General features: G+C 43.6%; 1 pseudogene; it reads left to right on the plus strand.

Annotated features, from left to right (window-relative positions):
- Positions 1 to 9,151: 9,151 nt before the first annotated feature.
- LOC116810547 (vomeronasal type-1 receptor 94-like) lies at positions 9,152 to 9,878 on the plus strand (annotated as a pseudogene).
- The last annotated feature ends 9,066 nt before the right edge of the window (positions 9,879 to 18,944 follow it).

Consider the following 18,944-nt stretch of genomic DNA (forward strand, 5'->3'; position numbering starts at 1 on the left):
TAGTTCTTCTAATTGTGATGTTAGGGTGTCGATTTTAGATCTTCCCCACTTTCTGATGTGAACATTTAGTGCTATAAATTTCCCTCTTAACACTGCTTTAGCTGTATCTGGTACATTGTATCTTTGTTCTCTTTGGTGTCAAAAAACTTCTTTATTTCTGCTTCATTTTGTTATTTACCCAGTAGTCGTTCAGGAATAGATTGTTCAGTTTCCATGTAGTTGTGCAGTTTTGAGTGAGTTTCTTAATCCTGAGTTCTAATTTGATTGCACTGTGGTCTGAGAGACTGTTTGTTATGATTTCCATTCTTTTTCATTTGCTGAGGAGTGTTTTACTTCCAATTATGTGGTCGATTTTAGAATAAGTGCTGTGTGGTGCTGTGAAGAATGTATATTCTGTTGATTTGGGGTGGAGAGTTCTGTAGATGTCTATTTGATCTGCTTGGTCCAGAGCTGAGTTCAAGTCCTGAATATCGTTGTTAATTTTCTGTCTCATTGATCTGTCTAATATTGACAGTGGGGTGTCAAAGTTTCCTACCATTATTGTGTGGGAGTTTAGGTCTCTTTATAGGTCTCTAAGAACTTACTTTATGAATCTGGGTGCTGCTGTATTGGGTGCATACATATTTAGGATAGTTAGCTCTTCTTGTTGCATTGATCCCTTTACCATTATGTAATGGCTTTCTTTGTCTTTTTTGATCTTTGTTGGTTTCAAGTCTGTTTTACCAGAGACTAGGATTGCAACTCCTGCTTTTTTTTTTTTTTTTTTTTGCTTTGCTTTCCATTTGGTTGGTAAATATTCCTCCATCCCTTTATTTTGAGCCCATGTGTGTCTTTGCATGTGAATTGGGTCTCCTGAATACAGCACACTGATGGGTCTTGATTCTTTATCCAATTTGCCAGTCCATGTCTTTTAATTGGGGGCATTTAGTCCATTTACCTTTAAGGTGAATATTGTTATGTGTGAATTTGATCCTGTCATCATGATGCTAGCTGGTTATTTCGCACATTAGTTGTAATTTCCTCATAGGGTCATTGGTCTTTATATTTTGGTGTGTTTTTGCAGTGGCTGGTACCAGTTTTTCCTTTCCATATTTAGTGCTTCCTTCAGGAGCTCTTGTAAGGCAGGCCTGGTGGTGACAAATTCCCTCAGCATTTGCTTGTCTGGAAAGGATTTTATTTCTCCTTTGCTAATGAAGCTTAGTTTGGTTGGATACGAAATTCTGGGTTGAAAATTCTTTTCTTTAAAAATGTTGAATATTGGTCCCCACTCTCTTCTGGCTTGTAGGGTTTCAGCAAGGAGATCCACTGTTAGTCTAATAGGCTTCTCTTTGTAGGTAATCTGACCTTTCTTTCTGGCTGCCCTTAACTTTTTTTTCCTTTGTTTCAACCTTGGAGAATCTGATTATTATCTTAGTGGTGTTCTCTGTATTTCCTGAATTTGAATGTTGGCCTGTCTTGCTAGATTGGGGAAGTTCTCCTGCATAACATCCTGAAGTGTGTTTTCCAACTGGGTTCCATTCTCTCCATCAGTTTCAGGCACACCAATCAATCATAGGTTTGGTCTTTTCACATAGTCCCATATTTCCTGCAGGCTTTGTTTGTTCCTTTTCATTCTTTTTTCTCTAATCTTGTCTTGCTGCCTTATTTCAGTAAGTTGATCTTCAATATCTGGTATCCTTTCTTCCACTTGATCAACTTCGCTATTGATACTTGTGTATGCTTCACAAAGTTCTCATGCTGTGTTTTACAGCTCCATCTGGTCATTTATGTTCTTGTCTAAACTGGTTATTCTAGTTAGCAGTTCCTGTAATCTTTTATCAAAGGTTAGCTTCCTTGCATTGGGTTATAATATAGTACTTTAGCTCAGAAGGGTTTTGTTATTACCCACCTTCTGAAGCCTACTTCTGTTAATCTCTCAAACTCATTCTCCATTCAGTTTTGTGCCCTTGCTGGAGAGGAGTTGCTATCATTTGGAGGAGAAGAGGCATCCTGGTTTTTGGAATTTGCAGTATTTTTGCGCTAGTTTTTCCTCATTTTGTGGATTTAGCTACCTTTGATCTTTGAGGCTGATGACCTTTGGATGGGGTTTTTGGGTGGGGGTCCTTTTTGTTGATTTTGATGTTGTTGCTTTCTGTTTGTTAGTTTTTCCTCTAACAGGCCCCTCTTCTGTAGGTCTGCCACAGTTTGCTGGAGGTCCACTCCAGACTCTGTTTTCCTGGGTATCACCAGTGGAGGCTGCAGAACAGCAAAGATTTCTGCCTGCTCCTTCCTCTGGAAGCTTCATCCCAGAGGGGCACTGGCCTGATGCCAGCTGGAGCTCTCCCGTATGAGGTGTCTGTCTACCCCTCCTGGGAGGTCTCTCCCAGTCAGGAGGCATGGGGATCAGGGACCAACTTGAGGAGGCAGTCTGTCCTTTAGCAGAGCTCGAGGGCTGTGCTGGGAAAATTCTCCTTGTCAGGATCTGCTGCTCTCTTCACAGCCAGCAGGCAGAAACATTTAAGTCCACTGAGGTTGTGCCCACCGCCACCCCTTCCCCCAGATGCTCTGTCCCAGGGAGATGGGAGTTTTATTTGTAAGCCCCTGACTGGGGACTGGGTGCGGTGGCTCATGCCTGTAATCCCAGCACTTTGGGAGGCCGAGGTGGGCGGATCATGAGGTCAGGAGATCGAGACCATCCTGGCTAACACGGTGAAATCTCATCTCTACTAAAAATACAAAAATTATCCAGGCATGCTGGCACATGCCTGTAGTCCCAGCTACTCTGGAGGCTGAGGCAAGAGAATGGCGTGGACCAGGGAGGTGGAGCTTGCAGTGAGCCGAGATCATGCCACTGCACTCCAGCCTGGGCGACAGAGCGAGACTCCATCTCAAAATAAATAAATAAAAACAAGCCCCTGACTGGGGCTGCTGCCTTTCTTTTAGAGATGCTCTGCCCAGTGAAGAGGAATCTAGAATGGCACTCTGGCCACAGCCGCTTTGCTGGCTGTGTTGAGTTCCACCCAGTCCAAACTTCCTGGCCTCTTTAGCACTGTCAGAGGAAAACCTACTACTCAAGCCTCAGTAATAACAGACACTCATTCCCTCACCAAGCTCGATCATCCCAGGTTGACTTCAGACTGCTGTGCTGGCAGTGAGAATTTCAAGCCAGTGGTTCTTAGCTTGCTGGGCTCCATGGGAGTCAGACCCTTTGATCAGACCACTTGGCTCTCTGGCTTCAGCCCCCGTTCCAGGGGAGTAAACTGTTCTGTCTTGCTGGGGTTCCAGGTGCCACTGGGGTACCAAAAAAAAATTCCTGCAGCTAGCTCGGTGTCTGCCCAAACAGTTACCCAGTTTTGTGCTTGAAATCTAGAGCCCTGATGGTATAGGCACAAGGGGAATCTCTTGGTCTGTGGATTGCAAAAACCGTGGGAAAAGCATAGTATGTGGACTGGATAGCACAGTCCCTCACGGCTTCCCTTGGCTGGGGGAGGGAGTTCCCTGGCTCCTTGCACTTCCTGGGTGAGGTGATGCCCCACTCTGCTTCTGCTCGCCCTCCATGGGCTGCACCCACTGCCTAACCAGTCCCAATGAGATGAACTGGGTACCTCAGTTGGAAATGGAGAAATCACTGCCTTCTGCGTTGGTCTCGCTGGGAGCTGCAGACAAGAGCTGTTCCTATTCAGCCATCTTGCCCCAAACAATCCCACTTGCTCTCTTTTTGCTCTCCAAAGTCACTAAGGTCTTAAGAGCTAACATTGTAGATCAACTTTGTATTTGTATACATGTTTCATTACAGAAAATTTAAAACATATACAAAATAAAGAAAACAGTATAACACGCCTGTTACCCAGGCTCAACAACCACTAATAACGTGCCAAATTTGTTTTATGTATACTCCAATCCATTTTCTACCCAGACTTTATTCTTTTTTATTATTTTTTTCTGAGGTAAGATGTGGGCTAATTGAAGGTAAAATCTTGGCTGAGCACAGTGGCGTAAGCCTGTGTGATTCCACCATTTTGGAATGACAAGACAGGAGGCTCACTTGAGCTTAGGAGTTTGAGAGCAGCCTGGGCAATATAGTGAGGCCACATCACTACTAAAAATACAAAAAAAAAAAATGAGCCATGATGGTGCATGCCTGTATTCCCAGCTACTTGGGATGCTGACATAGCAGGATCCCTTGAGTCTGGGAGGTTGAGGCTTCAGTGAGATGTGACTGGGCAGCTATACACAAGCTTGGGTGACAGAGTGAGACTCTGTCTCAAAAACAAAAGAGAAAGTTTCAATCTTAACTGTACTTTTTAAAACATCAATACGCACATATAAACAATTTTTCTTTTAAGAATAGAAGTATCCAGGTTAATAATCATTACTGTAAACCCATTTGTTACTCAGACTTTATCTTTTAATTAGGTTTTTTAAAAAGTAAGATGTGAGCTTATTGAAAGGTCCAATCTTGGCCGGGCATAGTGACTTGCATTTGTAATTCCATCCCTTTGGGAAGCCAGAGCTCAGGAGTTTGAGACTAGCCTGGGCAACATAACAAGACCTCATTAGGGCAACATAGTGAGACCTCATCTCTACAAAAATTTTTAAAAAATTAGTTGGGCACGATGGTGCACACTTGTAGATGGTGCGGTTACTTGGGATGCTGCCTTGGGAGGATTGCTCGAGTCTGGGAGGTCAAGGCTGCGATGAGCTGTGATTGCACCACTACACTCCACCTTGACTGACAGATTGAGATGCTGTCAAAAAAAAGGTACAATCTTAACTGTACTGGATTGACAGATCAATACATACATATAAACAATCCCTCTCTTAAACATAAAAGTACCCAATTAAAAATTATTGCTATGCATGGGAATTACCTATACATTTTTAATTTGTTTTGGTTTAGATTTTTATTGAAAGGAAACACCTAGAAACATTACCTAAAATCTAGATTTTGATAAAAATAGGCTTGAATTGGGTCTGAGAATTTCAAAATAGGCATGAGTTTTGTCTGAGAATTTGTCTTTCTAACAAAGTACAGATATTACAGCACATGGTAGGTACAAGGTCTCTTTTATTTAAAATAAAATTTGATGAATAAAAATTTTTAAATTTGACCTGAGGTTAAAGGACAAATCAAAACACCTGTGCAATGTGTTATCTGTAGAAGTATATTTTTAATAATGACATAAACTATTAATAACCAAAAAAGTTATAATAATTTATTAACTAAATTGAGCAAAATTCCTATTATGGTATCTGTGGAAATGCTTTCTTAGAGTAAAATATTCTCTTATCTTGCAAGGGCACTGGTTAATAATAGTGATGATCTGGAAGTCAATGTCTCACAAAGTAAATGGCAGACCCCTTTTCACACTCACAGCTGGCCTTCACAGAGTTATGAAAAGAGCAGTCGTTTACATGAGAGCAGATAATTTTCTTAGGTTCTATTAAGTTTATATGCTAATGTTGTTACAAAATTTAAGTCAATTTTCTTATAAGATGACAAAATTTTATGTTATAATATCACAATATACTATGATATGTAATGTAATGTAATAAAATTTTGTTCAATATGATGTCATATTATTATAATTTATGTTATTTTATAAAAATATATATAAAATATATAAAAATATCAAAATGTTATGATATCACAATGTATTATACCATACATATGGCATATATCATAATACATTGTGATATCATAATACATATATTATATCACAGTATATTATGACATCATTATATAATGTCTCACATATATCAAACATATTATATTTTACATTTTATATTAATTATATTATATTATATTATATTATATTATATTATATTATATTATATTATAAATCTTACATAGTCCAGCTAATTGACATGGCCCCGCAGACTGCCCAGGGCATGAACTACTTCCCATGCCAAGAATATTATCCGAGGAGATCTCAAGTCTAATAACATTTTTTGACACAAAGCATTCCCAGTAAAGATGAGTGACCCCCTTCTGACCACAGTGAAGACAGTGAAGCAGGGCCCAGCCCTTGGAGCAGCCTTTGGCCTCTGTTTTATGGATTGCAGCTGAGGTGACTTTTATGCAGAACCTGAACCCCTTCAGCTTCCAGTCGGACATCTATGCCAATGTGGTTGGGCTTTAAAAGCTCATGAATGGCTCACTGCCTTACAGCCACACTGGCAGCTGTGACCAGATTATCTTTATGGTGGGCTGTGACTCTTTGTCCCTGGACCTCAGAAAAATCTCCAGCAACTGCCCCAAGCCATATGGTACCTGCTGTCTGACTGCCTCAAGTTCCAGTATAAGGAGTGGCTCCTTTTGCCACAGACTCTGGCCACAATTTTTCTGCTGCGAGGGTTGCTCCCCAAGATTGAGGGAGATACCTCTAAACCTTCCTTTTATTAAACCCAAGCGGATGAGTTGCCTTCCTGCCTACTCAGCACAGGCTGTCTTGAGCCTTAGACCTCACTCCCAGCCACTAGGGAGCCAATCTTAGCCCGCCATGCCAAGGAGCCTTGCCCACCAACTAATCAATGTTTTATTGCTGTCCTGATGTTGCATCAGGATCTCATATCCCCCACCCGGTTAGATGAGGGGGTCCCTATGTGCTTTCCCAGTTCCTCTAAAATTGAAAAACTCTTAAGGATTCAGCCCTTGCCCCCCTCCATCATTTTGTTTCTTGGCTTAGGAGATACCTCTAAATTTGGGGAACTCCTTCATCTCATATGGCTAAATTTTCTAGCAGGGATTTCATTCAGAACCTCTCTGGAATTTGTGTCTGATGTGACTTCCACTGGACTTTGGGGTTCTTGGCACATCATGTATTTTGGGGGTTCCCTTTTTGTCCTCTCCTCCATTCAAGGACTACTCTCTTACTTCACCAAAATACAGAGAATTTTGCTGAAAAATCAACAAAGTGTTTCAAATAAAACCTTCCCAACCTTTGCCTCTGGGGAAAACATAATTTTTATTAAATTATTTATGTATGTATTTGACCTCTGCTCTAAAAAGAGACACTACTCACTTCACACAAGGCTGTTAGTTATTTAAAAACATCCTTGAAAAGATTGTCCAAACAGAAGCTTATATAAGACATAAAAAAAATTAACCGACAGGCCTATAAAAACTGTCTCCCAACAGAGTATAACATACCCTTAAAAATACAGAAATATTAGTACAACCATTATAAAAAACATTGTGAAGTTTTTCAAATAATTAAAACAGAATTGCCATATTATCCAGCAATTTCACTTCGATATATAACCAAAGAAAATAAAATTAGCCTCTAGAAGAGCCATCTGCACTTCTATATTCATCGCAGAATTATTTACAATGACTGAGACATGCAAACAATCTACGTATCCATTAATAGATGAATGGATAAAGAAATTATGGAATATTTATATAATGGAATATTATTCAGCCATAAAAAAGAGAATTCTGCCATTTACAACAATATGAATGAACCTAGAGGACATTAGCTTAAGTGAAATAAGCTAGACACAGAATGACAAATACTGTTTAATTTCACTCATATATGAAGCCAAAAATGTCAAAGTCATAGAAACAGAGAGTACGCAGTGGTTCCTAGGGTGTGGTGGGTGGAAGAAATGAAGACATGTTGATCAAAAGTGCAAACTTTTAGATATAAAATAAACAAGTTCTGGTGATTTAATGTATGGCATGGATGTCCATGTATGTTGTCTTAGGCTTTCCCTATTTCTGTAACAAAATATTTTAGAATAGGCAATTTATACAGAGTCTAAACTTAGTTCTCACAGTTATAGAGGCTGAGAAGTCCACAATTAGGGCACCAGCAGGTACACATAATAGTACCTGCTCATTACATTACTTTGATAATTACACTATGTATATGTATGTATGTATTTATTGGAGCATCACATTTTAACCCTGTGTTCTTTTTATGAAAATGTTACTCCTGTACAACTTTATTCTCTCTTTCCCTCCTAGTTTGGGTACTAATGTTTAAATCTACATATGTTACAAACACAATATGTTTTTATAGTTATCTGCTCATATAATTTTATTTGTTTTAAATTAGCTGAAATAAGAAAAAAGCACTTGTATATTTACAGGTTTATTTTGTTAAACTTCTTATTCATTGTATTATTTTAATCTTTCAGTTTTACTAACATATTTTTTTAAATCTTTGTGGATACAGGTTATTATCTGGAAAGATTTTCTTAGCCCAATATATCTTTTTTTGAACCCACCTTCTCTGTGCTGTTATTGGCAAATAAATTAAATTTCTTTATGTTATATAAATTGCACTGAAGATGCAATTACAAACAATATTACAAAGTTGCTTTTGACAATCAGATAATATGAGAGAAAATATTTCTTATATTGCCTTAAATATTTGTTACATTTACTAGTCCTCTTTGTCTTTTGGGGCATTGAAATTATCTGGGATTACTTGCATTCAGCCTGAAAACTTATTTTTATTCTTTCTCAAATGATCTTTCTGCTATCAAGAAATCGCCTCCGTTTTTGTTTATCTGAAATGCCTTTATTTTTATTTATCTTTAATTGATAGTTTTTCTGAGGATAAAATTTTTAGTGGACAGTTTTTTGTCTTTGAGCATTGAAATACATATATTCTTAGAAGTTGAAAAGCTTTTATGAAGAAAAAATTCGAGACCTGAGAATGTTCAGCGATTTGAGAAATTCAGAAAGGAAGGAAATGCTTTCTGAGGAGTGAGCCACAAGTACTATATGAGTATAGATAATGTGCACCCTACATAGGTGTGATTGTGGATGTGTGGATGTTTGAGATATGTATAACTTATTTGTTGTAAAATAAAGTTCAGGCTACATTTTAAAGAATTTATATGAGATAGTTGGGGTTAATCAAGATAAATGGGTAAAATTAAAATGATAATGTTGGTAATAATTTTGACCGTGCAATAAATAGTGATGATAGGATATCTATTGCTTTTTTCAGATATATAAAATGTGATTCCTCTTCACCATTAAGATGACCATGTTCCACTTATCGTACTATTAAAAATTGCCCTTTTTTTCCAAGCTGGTATTAGACTCACAGCCAACACCTTCCTCCTTTTCTTCTGTATCTTCACACTCCCTCTGGACTGCAGGCCTAAGCCCACTGACCTCATCACCTGTCAACTGGCCCTTGTCCACTTAGTGATGCTCCTCACCGTGAGCTTCTTAGGAGCTCCAGACCTGTTGGAGTCACTGTATTTTCAGAATGACTTCAAGTGTAAGGTATTCTACATGCATAGAGGGATGAGGGCTCTCCATCTGCACCACCTGCCTCCGGAGTGTGCTCCAGGCTGTCACCATTAGCCCCAGCACCTCCTGGTCGGCAAGAATTAAACAGAAATTCACACATTGCATCTTTCACTTCTTTGCGTTCTCAGTTTGTTTCTCAGTAGTAACCTGCCCTCCTCCACTGTGGCCTCTTCTAATGTGACCAATAGCAATGTGCTAAGTATCAGTAAATACTGTTCACTTTCTTACATAAGGGACATCATCAGGAGCTTGTTTTTCATGCTGCCACTACTTACAGATGTCTTTGTAGCAATCATGTTTCTCTCAAGTGCATACATGGTAATTCTTTTGTCCAGACATCAGAGACAACCCCAGTACCTTCCCAGCACTAACCTCTCTACAAAAGCCTCCCTAGAGAAAAGGGCCACGCAGACCATTCTGTTGCTGGTGAGTTGCTTTGTGGTCATGTACTGGGTGGACCTTATCATCTCATCATCCTCAACCCTGTTATGGGCTTATGACTCAGTCATCGTGGGTGTCCAGATGCTTGTGGGCAATTTCTGTTAGCCCTTTTATGTTAATTAGTTCTGATAAAAGAATAATCAAAATTTTGCGTAATGTGTGATATAAAGATCATAGATGATTAATAAATTATGAAAACAATTATTTGAAAAACAGATTTTGACATCAAATTTTTCAAGAAGCAGGCGATTTGATATATTATTTTATTACATTTTTATTTCATCTTAATACTTTTGAAAACTATGCTGCCAAGAACTTGGTGGTTTCTTTAGTTCAAAGTCCACCATCATAGTTCCCTGTGTCCACGAGTTTCTTATATTTAATTTTGATTCCCTAATTTTTATATTAGACAACTTTTCCATCTTCTTAAAGTGTATATTTGAGATGCTCCTGTTGGTAGATAAAATTTCTCTTTGTGTGTGTGTGTGTGTGTGTGTGTGTGTGTGTTTTTACTTTTGAAGGTTATTTAGTTTACCCTTATTTATTAAAAAATATGCTAGCTATGTATTCAATTATAGGTTGAACAATAATTTTTCAGCACTCTTAATATTTCCTTCTCAGTTTTCTGGCTCTGCCATGGGCTGTGGAGATTTTATTCTCACCTGTGTAGATTCTCTCTCTCATGGATTTTAATTATTTTCTTCATTCTCTTTGGTGTTATGCAGTTTGACTTATCATGTTGGATATCTTTCTTTATTGCTCTCTCACTTTTTTTTTTTTTTTTTTTTTTTGGAGATGGAGTCTTGCTCTGTCACCCAGGCTGGAGTGTAATGGTACAATCTTGGCTCACTGCAACCTCGGCCTCCCAGGTTCAAGCGATTCTCCTGCCTCAGCCTCCAGAGTAGCTGGCATCACAGTCCGCCACCATGCTTGGCTAATTTTTCTGTATTTTTAGTAGAGACAAGGTTTCACCATGTTTCCCAGGCTGGTCTCGAACTCCTAACTTCAGATGATGCGCCCATCTTGGCCTCCCAAAGTGCTGAGATTACAGGCATGAGCCACCGCACCCGGCCTCTTTATTGCTCTCTTTTAGGCACAGTGTCTCTTTTAGGCACATGTCTGATTTTTAATTTCAGAAATTTGTAAATAATTATTTATTAGTATGACATTATTTGTATGGATTCAAGTGAAATAATTGTGCTTTACTCTTTGTCATTCTATTCTTCACATATGTATAATTATATACATATTGCTATTATTTTGTTTCTCTTCCTTTTATTTGGTTATATTCGTTCTGCTCAAAATTCCAGTTCATTAATCCAGTTTACTAATTCTCTCATCATCAACTTAGTCCACTTTTATAATTAACTCACATATTGTATATTAAATTTCTTTATGTTTAAATTATTCCATTTCTATTTGCTCTTTTCCAAATTTGTTTGTTCAGTTTATAGTTTCCTGCTCTTTCAAAAATTATTTTGGTATCATCTTTTCCCCATTTGTTTTTACTTAAACATTTAAAATATTTAAATTTAATATTTTATATTAATATTTATAAATATAAATATATTTATAATACTTTTTACATTTAAAATATTATAAATATATTTCCAGTATGCAAAGTTTATGTGATATCAAATTTCTTCCAACCTGGCCAGGCACAGTGGCTCACGCCCGTATTCCCAGCACTTTGGGAGGCCGAGGTGGGCGGATCACTTGAGGCCAGGAGTTCCAGACCAGCCTGGCCAACATGGTGAAAACCGTCTCTACTAAAAATACAAAAATTAGCCAGGCTTGGTGGGGCGTGCCTGTAATCCCAGCTACTCGGGAGGCTGGGGAAGGAGAATCACTTGAACCCGGGAGGCAGAGGTTGCAGTGAGCCAAGACTGTGCCATTGCACTCCAGCCTGGGCAACAGAGCGAGACTCTGCCTCAAAAAAAAAAACAAAAACAAAAAAAACAAAAATAAACTTCTAACCCTTTCTCCTCGTACCTTGTCTTCTTCTGTGCTTCACACTTTTTATTTTTTATTTTTTGCAATAGGATCCGGTTTATTCTGCCTCGGCAGGGTGATCCTGAGGGTGGTGGGTGTCACCCTCTCCTGGGCGTAGGGAGGGCCAGCGGGCCAGTTAAGCCAATAGTGGGAGAAGCGCTGGTGGGGGGCGGGATTTAGGGGGTCAGGGGTGTAATCCCGAGAATGCGGTGAAACCAGGCCGAGGCCTGGAGGCAGTTGTGGTAGGCCAGGGCAGGGTGGAAGGCAGTGGACTGGGACTGGGCCAGGGCGATAGGCCCGAGGACCCAGGCCACACGGGCACCCTGGGAGGTGGGGCACAGTGTCACATGACGCAGAACATGAATCACAGGCCCAGGGATCACAGTAAGCACATGGACAAGGGGGCACAGACTCACAGGCCAGATGGACATCCAGTCAAGACCGGGCCAGACGAGTGGACACAGAGCTGGTGTCACATACAGACCACGGGGAGACATGGCCCTAGGGGACACACAGACTTGACGTCACAATGCACAAGGCAGGTCACAGAGCTCAAGGAACCTGGGCAGGGGCCGCTTGGCATTTCTGCACTGGAATTCTGTGAGACAAGTGTGGTGGCCGCTCTGGAGGTGCCTGGGGTGGTCCCCTCAAGGCCCCTCCCGGCTTACTCCGTCTTCCACACTGTTGAGCAGCTTTCCTACCTCATGGCAGAGGATAAACACTGTGGTCACATCCAGGCAGACCCGGCCCAGGTGGGGGACAATGCCATTGTAGAAGGCCTTGAGCCCTTCCTTCCTCAGGATTTGCAGCCGCAGTCCCGTGTGTTCCGCATTTGTGCTTTCCAAGCCCCGCATCCGGGTCTCGATCCCGTGCAGTGGAGCGTTTCCCAAGACACTGGCTGCGCCCGCAATGGCTCCGAAGGCCCCAGCGACCAGCGGGTTCATGGGCTTGCTGGGGTTGTCCCCTCAGTACCAGCTATGCAGGGGGGTCAGGAGAAGAAGCGGATGACCTGTTCCAGCCCTGCTTCAGCGCGGGGGCCGTGAGGCCCCGCTGAATCCCCTTGTTCCCGCACAATCTCCCTAACCCCGGTGGGAGACTCCTCTGCACTGGACGTCTGGGGAGGTCTGGCGGTGGATGAACTTCACCTTGATGGCGTCCATGGGAAATACGACCACCACGGCCTCGGCCACGCGGACGCCCCAGCTGCACGGCAGCCTGCGCTGTTCTAAGGCAGTCCCTGGGCATCCCGCGTCTGGCTGCTGAGGAACTGGAACATTCAGAACCCAAAGCCGCCTTGGGGATAGAGTCGCAGAGCAGGGAGCCGAGGCCGCGGTGCTGGCCCGGGATGCCGTGGCCGCGACAGTGTACTCGCGGAATTCATGCGCTGTGTCCCGCGGGTGCGAGCGGTCGTCGGGCTGCCGCTGCGTCCTCCCGCGCTCCGTGGGCAACGGACGCCGATTTCGATGTCGCGGGCCTGGCCGCCCAGGGTCGCCTTCCCCGGAGCCTCTGCTGGGCCTTCTTGGACGCGGTCGGGCCACGGCGGACGGGAGGCGGGCGCCCAGCATGGTCTGAGGTCCCAGCCTCCTGAACTCTGCACTGGGACCTTAATTCAGTTTTAACACAAATAAATACCTCACTAAAGATAAAAAGGGATGTCTTGGCTTCTAATTTTTGTTAAAAGCAATAGCATATGTTGTATATGTATATGTTGTATAGGATAGTGCATTGGGGTAAGTGGGTTTTTTAGTCTTTTTATTTTTTTCATCAGCCCACTGACATTGAAAGGGGATCGTTTTTAGGTTATCGATGAGCAATTTTCCCTCAGATAGGCCTTAGTGTAGGGGTTTGTGGTCATGTAGATGAGAGGTAGGCTGGGATTAAAAGTCTATATGGCAGTAATAGCCTTCTGAAGACGAGGAAATTCAAATCCCTCTCATGATACTTTGCTAATATCTCCCGGATTTGCTGTGCCTTCCCTTTGTGCCTCTTCCCACACATGGTTTCTTGCACTTGGCCCAGCTATATTCCACTGTTCTTTCGACTCCATGCTTCTTAGCCTAGTAGCAGCGGTGAGGGAGTGCTCCTCCAATGTTCTGAGGAAGCCTCAGACTCAGCACTGTCAACTGGGGTGTGGGGTTACTGACATTTAAAGAGTTTCCTGCCCCTCCTGTAGATGCAATGCCAGGGCAAGAACACATTCCTGTCCCTACTTGTCCATGGTAGGGGAGAGATACTCCTTCTCCATGTTCTTAACTCCCAGTTGAAGTGGGCCTGCAACAGTGCCCTGTAAGTTAATCATTTATTTTCTTTATGGGAGATGCATCTGTGCAAAAATGTAGGTGTTGGCCTTGTTTCTCCACCCTCAGTTCGGGAGTTTTTCCCCAGTGCCTTGTGACTCAGGTTTGGATGCTCTTTCTCTGTAGATTAGGCCTTGTGTCATATAGGGGAGATAGGAGAGCTGTGTCTCCAGAGTTGTAGCAGTGGATGGGATAGTGGTCCTTCCCCATCAGCACTGTGTGGGAGCATTCTCAGGATTCTACCCTATCTTCCCTGACAGGCCTTGTAGGGTTCCTAGAAAAATTATACACCACTTTGGGAGGCCGAGGCGGGCGGATCACGAGGTCAGGAGATCGAGACCACGGTGAAATCCCGTCTCTACTAAAAATACAAAAAATTAGCCGGGCGTGGTGGCAGGCGCCTGTAGTCCCAGCTACTCGGAGAGGCTGAGGCAGGAGAATGGCGTGAACCTGGGAGGCGGAGCTTGCAGTGAGCGGAGATTGCGCCACTGCACTCCAGCCTGGGCGACAGAGCGAGACTCTGTCTCAAAAAAAAAAAAAAAAAATTATACACAACGGTGTAAACCCTATGTCTGTAGACTCCAAGGTTTCACATTCTCCTCACCCTCCCATACACAGCCACTAGGAACTAGTTCAAAAGTTCTGGCTTAATTTTACCAGTTTTCATGGTTTTCAGGGTGCACATAAAACCTGGGGCCTGTGTGACCTGCAGGCTTCTGCATTCCCTGATGTTGCGTTTGTAGTCTGCCCCGTGACCTCAGTTCTCTAAAGGGCTCAGGAGAAACCATCCATTCATTTGCAGTTTCTCCAGGGTTTTGTTTGCTTGTTTAATGTGTAGGAGCAACTCTTTGTCAGGTCTCTATATCTACAAACTTAACTCAGAAACTAATATTTTTAAACACATTATCATACTTTTAGTTCTCCTCTATGCTAATTGTTCTTCAGTATTTTTTATATTTGTATGTCTTTATCTACTTTAAAACCAGGTTTAATCTAATTCATAACTTAATCTAATTCATAATCTTAATCTAAGATTAATTCATAATTTTAATTTAATTCATAACTTTTCTTTCATGTATTCCCGTGTAACTTTCTTTTCAGACATTTAAAGTATTGTTGTGTGTTTCAAGTGGAGGAGGTCAGATTATAACTGACATTTGTCCTTGACTACTAGACATATCACTTCAGCCCTGATGAGTTATACCTGAAGCCAGATCTACCCTTACCATGTATTTATTTTACTATTCAATAAATATTAACTTATCATGAATGGCATATTTTGTTACAGTTGTAGGTTTATGAACCTGAACAGACAATAAAATAAATAAAAACCAAATTACATGGCTTCAGGAGGGTATAATTTTTTAAGTTTTTGGTTCATTAAAACATTTTTGTCTTTTTGTGATTTGCAACCTTGAGTGATTTCCTTGAAACAGGAACCAGAGTTAAAACTGAAGTAGTAGGTGTTGGTGAGATTTTGATGGCTAAGACCATCGGGCTCATTTTGTAACTAAGAGGGAAATTAGAACACATCACCAGTTCCATGTGATCACAGTGCATTTGGAATTATCACCATGGCAACCCATGACTTGTATTTTAGGGGAGAATTGGAAATAAAATGACCAAGCATAAAGCTGACCCAGTCTAACATGGATCTTTGTCTTTAAAACATATCTGCAATACTCATGTAGGCAGTGTATAAATAACTTGTCAGAAATATCATTTATGCCAAGGTTCTTCTTGAATTTTCAGGATTTTGTTTCTCCAGTAGTGTGTGTGTTACTGAGCAAAAGGGGCTTTCTATCCAAAACACCAGAACCCAAAAACTGTGGCACTGGGTTTTTCTTTTTAAGAAAAAAAAGCTTTTTATTATAATTTTTGTTTATAATTATATAATTTTAATTTTATTATGGTTGTTTTATTATAATTTTTATTTTAGTATCATTTAGGGTACAAGTGGTTTTTGGTTACCTGGATGAATTATATAGTGGTGAATTCTGAGATTTTAGTGCACCTGTCACCTGAGTAGTATATATTGTACCAAATAGGTAGGTTTTTCACCCCCATCCACCTCCCATCCTCTGCTTGTGAGTCTCCAAAGTCCATTACATCACTCTGTATGCCTTTGCATACGCATAGCTTAGCTCCCACTTATAAGTGAGAAATAATGGTATTTGATTTTCCATTCCTGAGTTATTTCACTTAGAATAATGGCCTCCAGCTTCATTCAAGTTGCTGCAAAAGACATTTCATTCCTGAGGTGCTGGCCTTGGGTTTACTGGACACATCTCAGAGACAGGGCAGAGGATGAGGGCAAGATCCCTCTAAGACACTCCCCCACGCCCTACCACTCCTGCTCTGGAAGGACCCCTGAAGGGCACTGGAGGGGTTGGAGTTCTCAGTGCAAGCCAACACCCACACCTGTGAGTACCAACAGCCCCAGAGAGCAGCAGGAGCCCCTCACTTCTGAGAACCCCTCCAAGGATGTCAACACTTAATTAAGCCAGGGAGTAGAGAGAATCAGTCTCTCAGACCCAGAGAGGATTCAGGGAAAGGGCACAGGAGGCCCCAGCCCAGAGCCAGAACACAGTTCAGCTCAGTGTGGGAACTCACAGCATGGAGCGGATGGCCCTGCACAGCTGAAGAGACCAGTGTGCGGGGGCGTCTCACCTATTGTGGAGTCAGGCCCTTATATTAGGTGGCCAGAGGGTGAGGTGAGAGTTACGGCCTTTCCCAGCTGAGTTCTGGACCAGGGCTGGAGCCCAGGCCAAATATCCCTGGGGAAAGGGCGTGAGGCAGGAAGCCTTCAGCCAAGTTGAACACTGGGGTGCTGTCCCCGGAGCAGCCTGGGGTGCCCTGACAGCACTCATGCCATAGTCTGCACACACCCCTTACTCTGAAATTAACAGCCTGCAGGGGTGTCGTCAGTATCAGAACAAGTGGGCCACACAAAGCCCTCGAGGACTCCAGGAACCCAATTCCATGGGGTGCAGCCCTGCAAGGGCCAGATGGGCTGGGTAGAAAAGCTGACCAAGTCTTCCTTCCTTCCAGCCAAATCTGGAAGAAAGGCCCCTTGCCTGGAGCAGTGTTCCTGGTATCCAGGCCTCTGTGGGCATCCCTCAGCACAAAGACCCTCTCCAAGGGGGATGGGGCGGCCTTTCCAGGACCATCGGCCCAGCTCTGGAAGCCCACGGGCCATCCCCACGGTCACCTGACTGAGCTGTCCCTGAGGCTAAGGCCCAGCAGCATGAAGGGACTTCCACAGAAACCAGGGCAGTAGGCTGCTCTCTGGCGGCACTGGGGGAGCAGGGTCTGGCTAACCTGTCCCTGGCTCAGGACACATGCCTGGAAATTAGGGTTTTCTCCTCTGCTCTTAACATCTCCTGGGTAAACCAATAATTACCCTCCCTTGTGTCTCAAAATTCACATCTATGTAAAAGTTGCTGGTGAGGGTGACATTTCCAGGAAGCCACAGCCCATGTCACCCCCCCTGCAAAGTTGTGACCTTATCCGCGGGCAGGTCAGGTGGCAGAGTTCTCCCAAAAGCGGGTGAACTGGCGCTCTGGTTGGAGGGCGTGGAGGACAGCAGCACAATGGACAGCGTCTGGGACCTCAGGCCAGTTCCACAGCAGCTTAGGAAAGCATGCGGCTCCCTCGGCTGGAGAAGGCGCGACGCTTTTGAGGGAAACCGAACTGAGCAGCGGGAGGTGGAGTGAGGCTGAGACCCGTCCTATTTGGGCAAAGGCGAGATGCCCTTCGCAGCGTCACACCCTCCTCACTGCCCAGCATAGACCTGCCCCTCAAGTCCCTCTCCGGACTCAGTCTCCTTAGCCAGGGTGGCACAGAATGAGGGGCCAGCATAGGTGTGGAAGCAGAGAAGTCCACACGGCCCTGCACCTCCCTCTGAGGCTGCGCACCACCCCCGAGCCCGGCGCTTGCTGGGACTGTAAGCCGGTAGCCGTGCGACAAATAGCTAAAAGTGGTTAAGAAACTACTCCTCCCAAGCTTGCAGTGAGCCGAGATCGCGCCACTGCACTCCAGGCTGGGCGACAGAGCGAGACTCTGTATCAAAAAAAAAGCAAAAAACAACAAAAAAAGAAACTACTCCTCCCATTATGCCTGACGCGGCGCGCACCGCCCTCTCCAGGTATCATCACCAACCCCATTCCCGTTGCATGCTGGGATTGTAGTCCCGCAGCCCTGCGAACAACGGCCGAAAGCGGTTAATAAACTACTTCTCCCAGCATGCCTGGCGAGGCGCGCCCCGCGCTCCCCCCTCCAGGTGTCCTCACCAACCCCACTCCCGTTGTATGCTGGGATTGTAGTCCCGCAGCCTTGCAACCAACGGCCGGAAGCGGCTAAGACACTACTCCTGCCAAATGCCCTGCAGTAGCGCACCGCGCTATGTCTCCCTCCAGGGATCTGCACCACCCACAATCCTGTTTCGTGCTGGGATTGTCGTCCTGTAAGCCTACAACTAACACCTGGGTGCGGATAAGAGACTACAGCTCCCATCATTCCCAGCAAAGGTCCGTTCGGCACCGAGCTCTTTCAGGATTCCAGTGCAGTTCCGCCGTGCGGAGGGAAGCTTGGCTGTTCACAAACCCTCCTGCACTCGAGGAGACAGCTTGGCCTGGCCAGCTGATCTCACCTTGTCATTATGACACGGTGTCTCCCCAACGTGCTGACTTCACGACTTGTGCCCAAAGTTTACTTTCTCGCAGAACACGTAGAGGCCAAGAACTTCTCAGAGCTTCCGCCTCAAGGTTGCCATGGTAACGCTCCTTTCACCACCACCACCCCCCCCACCCCCACCCGGGTCGACCCCACCCCCTCCCACTGAGGGGCCTCTCTTTTTAGCCCCGCCCTCTACTGTCCCTCCCCCTGGCCACATGCGCAGTGCTGCCCCTTGGTCCGGCGAGGGAAGAAGCTCCCTCGTGAGTGTCCTAAGCCATTAG

The sequence above is a fragment of the Hylobates moloch genome, unplaced genomic scaffold (assembly GCF_009828535.3).
Source record: "Hylobates moloch isolate HMO894 unplaced genomic scaffold, HMol_V3 SCAFFOLD_1, whole genome shotgun sequence".
Classification (NCBI taxonomy): Eukaryota; Metazoa; Chordata; class Mammalia; order Primates; family Hylobatidae; genus Hylobates; species Hylobates moloch.